This window comes from Pristiophorus japonicus, unplaced genomic scaffold (assembly GCF_044704955.1).
Source record: "Pristiophorus japonicus isolate sPriJap1 unplaced genomic scaffold, sPriJap1.hap1 HAP1_SCAFFOLD_47, whole genome shotgun sequence".
Lineage (NCBI taxonomy): Eukaryota > Metazoa > Chordata > Chondrichthyes > Pristiophoridae > Pristiophorus > Pristiophorus japonicus.
Window position 1 is genome coordinate 1678753 of NW_027254374.1, and position 7571 is coordinate 1686323.

Consider the following 7571-nt stretch of genomic DNA (forward strand, 5'->3'; position numbering starts at 1 on the left):
CCTTTGTTCCTGTACACCACCCAGTCTGGCACCTTCCAATAATAAGTGACCTCACTAAGTCTCCTCCTTAAATGTAACACGTCACATTTAGATGGTTTGAAATTCATTTGCCAATAATATGCCCATTCTGCAAGTTTATTAATGTCCTCTTCTAAGTTGCTGCAGTGTACCTCCGTATTTACTATCCCTCCTAATTTGGTGTCACCCGTACATTTAGAAATGTTGTTTTTGATTCCGACGTCTAAATCATTAATATTAATTATGAACAACAGTGGTCCCAGCACCGATCCTTGTGGAACGACACTAACCACCTGCTGCGGCTAGGAAACGCTAAGTGTTATACCTACTCTTTGATTTCTGCCTTGAAGCCAGCTAGCTCACCATTTTGCTACTTGTCACCTGACTCCGCATTCTCTGACCTGGCTTGAGGCATTTCTTGTTCCGATGTAACAATCTATTTTTTTTATTTTATTCATTCAAGCTTGTCGACAACGCTAGCAAGGGCCGGATTTGTTGCCCATCTCCATCTGCCCTTGCGAAATTGTTGGTGATTCATTTCACGCAACCGACTGGCTCGCCAGGCCATTTCAGAGGTCACTTCAGAGCCAACAACATTGCTGTGGGTTTGGAGTCATATGTTTGCCCAGACCGGTAAGGACGGCAGAATTATTTCCCGAAAGGAGACAAGTGAACCAGATGAGGAGTTTGTTACAATTGTTATCATTATTGAGACTTTTAAAATTCCAGATTTACTTCATTGAACTTAAATTTCCCCACTCTCCTACTGGACTATGATTTCTTCTCTCTGGATTATTAGTCCAGTGACACAACCATCATGCTACTATGATTGACCTCCATCTATGTAATGCGCTCTCGGGGCTGAATGACACCTCATATTCATTTGCAACAGGTTGAGGGAAGGAATGGTGTGCCCTGTTCCTACGCAACAGGATCGGGAGATTGATTAGCCTCCTCCTGTTCCTGTGTAACTGGTTCGTGAGTCGCAACTGCCTCATCCTCAGCCTTTCGAATGGCTAAATGGACTTCGACTCTTCTTATAGATAAGACTCAAGGAGCTGAATGGCTTCCGCCAGTCCTCTGCCTCAGGTTCGATGGGTTAATGGCCTTCCCTTGTCCTTGTGCAACAGACTGGAGAGGTTCAATGACATCCTTCTATTTCTGCTCAACAGCTTCATTGGTTTGGCATTGCCTTATGGTCAACTATGCGAAAGTTTCGAGCGACCGAATGGAGTTCGACATTTCTTGTAAAACAGGCGCACACAGCTGAATGATTTCATCCTGCCCTTTGCAATTGGTTTGAGTGTTTAAGTGACTCTTTGGCCTCCACCTGTCCCTGTGTAACAGGCTCGATTGCTTGCATCTGTTACTTAGCAAAGTATTCAGATGATAATTGGGAAGGACTGGAGCCACGTGTGCAACAGAAAGTGCAGGGACCACAGTGAGCCTTCTCTGAAGCATTGCTTTGATGCAAAGTTCACTGTGCGGCCCAGGCTCAAATCCTGACTCTGGTGGGAGTCGAGCCCAAAAACTTTGAATGTTTAATATGCTAAGAATTAAAAATCTAACGTGCTATCCATTGCGCTACAGAGTCGCCAAACTGTGCATCAATACAAAAGTAAAATAGTGTTGATGCGTAATCTGAGCTAAAAAAATCCTGAAACAGTCAGCGATTGAGGCAGAATCTGCGGAGAGAGAAACAGAGTGAACGTTTGAGGTCGATGAACTTGCATAGCCACTGGATCAATATACGCCGTCTAAAACGGATGTCCTGTCAGACCCGAATCATTTTGTTTGAAAGGGATGTTTTTTCACGGACTCGAAGCGCCTTTCAGCACGGAAGGAGGCCACTTCGGCCAAGCGTGTCCGCACCGTCCGAAAATTGCTATCCCGCCTAATCCCACTTTCCAACTCTTCTTTTAACCATATAACAATCTATGTTTTTATTTTATTCATTCAAGCATGTTGACATCGGTAGAAAGCGGTTAATGGCCTTCTCCTGTTCTTGTGTCACAGACTGGAGAGGCTCAACTGCCTCCTACTATTTCTGTGCAACAGGTTCGTTGGTTTGGCATTGCCTTCTCCTCATCTATGCAACAGGTTCGCGCGACCGAATTTGTTGCAGTCATCCTCAGTATTGAATATCCAACTAATTTGGCGTCATCCGCAAATTGAGAAATTGTGTTTTTGATTCGCAGGTAGAAGTCATTAATATAAATTGTAAACATCAGTGGTCCCAGCACCGATCCTTGTGGAACAGCACTACCCACCTTCTGCCACTCCAAAAAGCTAACTTTTACGCCTACTCTCTGCTTTCTGTCTTGAAGCCAGCTAGCTATGCATTTATCTAGTTGTCTCCTGACTCCACATTCTATGACCTTTATTGCGGTTCTTCTTTCTCCCGTGTAACAATCTCGAGATCCTATTGTTTCTTTTATTAATTCTAGTATGTGGACAATGCTAGCAAGGGCAGCCTTTGTTGCACTTCCCTAATTGCCCTTGTGAAGGTGATGGTTAGCCACCTTATGCAAATGAGTTTCTCGCTGGGTCTTTTCAGAGGGCCGTAAAGAGCCAACCACGTTGCTCTGGATCTGGAGCCACATTTGGGTCCAGACCAGTAAGGACGGCAGATTTCCTTCACTAAAGGAGACTATTAAACGAGATGGGTGTGTTGCGTCAATGGTCAACATTATTAATACTTTTAAAATTCTAGATGTATTTAATTAAATTTAAATTGTCCTGCTCTCTTGGTGGACTATGATTTTCTCTCACTGGATTACTAGTCCAGTGCCACAGGCCTCCGGCTGTGTAATGTGCTAGAGGGGCTGAATGACTCAGGCTGTTCCTGTGCAATATTTTGAGGGACGGAATGTCATCCTCCCAGTCCTATGTAACAGGTTCTAGGGGTTGATTAGTCTCCACCTGTTCCTATATAGCAGGTCGGTTGGTCTGAAATGCCTCGTCGTAATCCTATGCAACGTTTTCTATTGAGGGGAGAGCGGAGTGGGGTTCCGGATGTGGGGCCGCGGGGGGGGGGAGGGGTTGGGAGGAGGTCGTGGTGCAGAGATATCTAGAATGCGAAAGAGAAATGAAAATGAAGCAATGCTGGAAAGTGATTGTTGTAATGTAACCACATTATGTCAAGAAGGGATAGAGCATAGAAACAAAAGGGGGCACGAACAAAAAGGATCCTGATAAGAAAAAAAGCGATAAGATAAATCGAGCTACAGTGCAAAAAAATGCTACGATCTCTAATAATGTTAAAAAGACAAATCCAAAAGTATTGTATCTGAATGGACGAAGCATCTGTAATAAGATAGAAGAATTAACAGCGCAAAAAGATGTAAACAGATACAATATCGGTGCAATTACAGATATATGGTTGCACGGTGACCAGGGTTGGGAACTGAATATCAAACGATATTCGGTATTTAGAAAGGACTGGGAAAAAGGAAGAGCGGATTGTGTTGCGTTGTTGGTAAAGGATGATATCAGTGCAATAATGAGAAAGGTATTCGGCTTAGAAAGACAAGATGTAGATTCAGTTGGATGGCGCTAAGGAGAACGAAGGATCAGAAAGGATTGGTGTGAGTTGTCCATCGGCCTCCAAACAGTTGTGTTAGTGTAGAGGATAACTTTAACAGGAAATCAGAGCTGCATGTAACAAGTGTACTACCATCATCGAAGGTGACTTTAAACTAAATATAAATTAAAATAATAATAATGTGGCTGATGAATTCCTGGCATTTGGACGAGTTGTTTTTTGAACCCAGTATTTTGCGGAGCGTACTAGGGAACGTAATATCCTAGATTGGGTTTTGTGTAATGAGAAGGGGTTAATTAAAAGTCAAGTTGTCTGGGGTCATTTAGCGAATAGTGGCAATAACTCGATTAAACTCGTTATTAAGATGGAAAGTGAAGTAGCCCAATCCGAATATATGGTCCTCAATCTAAGCAAAGGAAACTACGAATGCATGGGGAATGAATTGCATGGGGTATGATAGATTGGGAAGAGTCAATAAACGTCATGTTGGTGGATGGGCAAGGACTAACATTTCAGGAACGAATGTATCAATTGCGGCAGTTATACTTTCCTTTCTCGTGTAAAAAAAAGGATGCTGGCCCAACCATGGTTAACAAAATAAATTAAGGATAGTATTAGATTCAAAGAAGAATTATACAAAGTTGCCAGAAAAAGTACAAGCCTGAGGATGGGGATCAATTTAGAATTCAGCAAAAATTTGCCAAGAGATTGATTGAGAGGCGAGAAATAGAGTATAAGAGTGAACTTGCAAGGAACATAAAAACCGGCTGCAGTAGATTCTGCAAGTTCGTAAACAGGAAAAGATTAGTGAAGACAAATGTTGGCCCGTTAAAGAGAGAAACGGGGGAATTTATAACGTGGAACAAGGAAATGGAAGGACAATTAAATAAATACTTCGGTTCTGTCTTCACGGAGGACATAAATAACATCCCAAAAATGCTTGTGAACCAAAAGTCTAGTGAGCAAGAGGAATTAACGGACAAGATTATTTGTAAGAAAATAGTGATGAGGAAACTAATGGGAATGAAGGCAGATAAATCCCGAAGGCCTGATGATCTGCATCCCAGAGTACTAAAAGAAGTTACAATGGAAATAGTGCATGCATTGGTTGACAACTTCCAAACATCGATAGATTATGGAACAGTTCCTGCAGTTTGCACGGTGGCAAATGTAACCCCACTGTTTAGAAATGGAGGGAGAGAGAAAACAAGGTACTACAGACCGGTTAGCCGAACACCAGTTGTAGGGTAAATGCGAGAATCTATAGTAAATGATATTATATAGCAAAGAACACTAAGATAATACCAAAGGGATTAGACAAAGTCAACATGAAGTCATGAAAAGAAAATCATGTTTGATAAACCTACTCGAGTTTTTGAGGATGTAACTGATAGAAAAGTTAAGGGAGAACCAGTGGATATAGTGTATTTGGATTTTCAGCAGGCCTCTGATAAAGTCCCACATATGATATAGTGTGCAAAAGTAAAACATATATGATAAGGGGTAATTTACTAGCATGGATTGAAAATTGGTTAATGGACTGGAAACAGGATCGATGGGCAGAGGGACCTGGTGTCCTTGTTAAATAGTCTATTGAAAGCATACATACAGGTGCAGCAATCAGTGAGGAAGGCAGATGGTATGTTGGCCTTCATTCCAAGAGGATGTGAGTAAATGAGTAAAGATGTGTTACTACAATTCTACAGTGACTTGGTGAGACCGCAGCTGGACTATTGTGTGCAGTTTTGGTTTCGTTAACCCCAGAAAGGATATACTTGCCATAGAGGGAGTGCAGCGAAGGTTCACCAGATGGATTATTGGGATGGCAGGACTGTCGTATGAGCACAGATTGTGTCGACTCGGCCTGTATTCTGTAGAGTTTAGAAGAATGAGAGAGGATCTCATTGAAACGTATACCATTCTGAAAGGGTTGAATAGACTGGATGCGGGGAAGATGATTCACCTGATTGGGAAGGTTATAACAAGGGGTCACAGTCTCAGGATACGGGGTAGGAAATTTAGGAAGGAGAAGGTGAGATTTATTTTTCATTCAGAGAGTGGTGCAGCTATGGCATTCCCTTCCACAGAAGGCTGTGAATGACGAGTCACTGAATATATTTAAGAGGGAGATAGATTTCTCGACACAAAAGACATCAAGTGATATGGGGGGAAAGCATGAATATGGTGTTGAGATAGAAGATTAGGAATGATCATATCAAATGGCGGTGCAGACTCGAAGGGCCGAATGGACGACGATTGCTGCCGTTTTCATTGTTTCTAAGTTCTAGGATCTAAATGGACTTATACTCTTCTTGTAGAGCAAGCTCAAGGAACTGATCGGCTTCTGCCTCTCCGAAGGCTCAGATTTGAGGTGTTTATGTCCTCCTCCTTTCCCTGTGCAACAGTGCAGTGCGGCTGAATGGCCTCCAGCTAATTCTTTGTAAAAGGAAAGTGTGCCTCCTCGTCATCTATGCAGCAGGTCCGAGCGGCCGAAGGCGTTCTACTATTCTTGAATAAAAAGCCCAAGGATCTGAATTACTTCCTTTTGACCTTTGCAACTGGCTCGAGGGGCGAATGGAATTCTGATGTCCTTCTGTAACAGGTTCGATGGCTTGCTCTTGTTCCTGTGTAATAGACTCAGGTTCTAAGAGAACTCAATGGAAAAGTGAGTAGAATTGGAGCCACTTGTGTAGCAGGAACTGCTGGGAACGCAGTTTCCCTTATCTGAAGTATTGATTTGCTGCAAAATGCACTGAGCTGCCGAAGAAACACCAGATCATGAACTAAATTCCGAATAAAATCCGACCTATCCAGACTAATGCCACTTTCCAACTCTTGCTCCACAGCCGTTTAGGTTACTGGAATTGAAGTACACATTCAAGGACTTTTTAAAGTGGTGAGGACTTCTGCCTCTAAATCACTTTCTATTGCTTTCTCAGTCATGTGCTCAAGTCATTCCTTTTAAAATGAATCTGTGATATTCGCCTCAACTGCTGCTTATGTAGCATCTTCCACATTCTAACCACTCTTTGGTAAATAAGTTGCTCTTGAATTGTCGACTGAATTTATCAGTGACCTCCCGTCTGAACTCCTGCACAATAGCAAATATTTTCTCCACATCAACTCGATCAAATACCTTCATAATGTTAAAAATATATCTCCCTTGTTTTTCGAGAAAGAGGTTCCCCAGACTGTTCAGTTTTTCCCGAAATGTAAATTCTTTCAGTTCTGACCGCAATTTTTCCTTCTTTGCTGAGAAATTTTGTGATTCTATGATTTAATTTTCGCATCGTCTGGGAGATCCAATAGGACAAGCATGCAGGCGGTCTCTCTGATAAATTGCACCAACGATTCGACTATTAAAGCAGTTTTATTGTGTAGCTGCAATGGCCGAGTGGTTAAGGCGTTGGTCTTGAAATCCAATGGAGGTTTCCCCACGCAGGTTCGACCCCTGCTCGCAGCGATTCTACATGTGCTCTTTTTTTATCGACTCACGGGGATCTCATTGGAATCTGATCACAATTCCCTCCACTGCCCTTTATTACACTGATTGACGTGAAGATGTTGTTCGAACTGGAAACATTAATACTTTATCGGTATTAATTGTTGGTTTTTTTGACACTATCTTCAAAAATCAGTGAGCAATATACACAGCATGAAAAAAATGCCTTTTAATAAAGATCAGTGCATTGTTTGGGAGGCACTCACATTTAGTTAATGAGTGCGAACGAGGTTTGGTTTTATGAAGATGAACAAGTTTTGCCAAAATGACCACGGCAGCGTTTGACGTTGGAATTTTCTGATAACATCAGTGTTTGCATCAAAGTAGATGCCTTATCCATTAAGCGATGTGGCCCCTGTAGTTTGTAGCAGACTAATATACAGCAAAAATGTAATGGGTCAAAGTGTAATAGAAAGGCAAACATGAAATCTCGGTGCCGCAATGCAAGAAGTATTCGGAACCCAGGACAGGGCTCTGAGCTAGTTAGAGTGGGTGAGAGCTCAGATC

General features: G+C 42.3%; 1 non-coding gene across 1 annotated transcript; it reads left to right on the plus strand.

Moving 5' to 3' along the window:
* The first annotated feature begins 6942 nt into the window (after positions 1–6942).
* On the plus strand, positions 6943–7025 carry trnas-uga (transfer RNA serine (anticodon UGA)). Its single transcript has one exon. It is a non-coding gene; the product is annotated as a tRNA-Ser (tRNA).
* Positions 7026–7571: the final 546 nt, after the last annotated feature.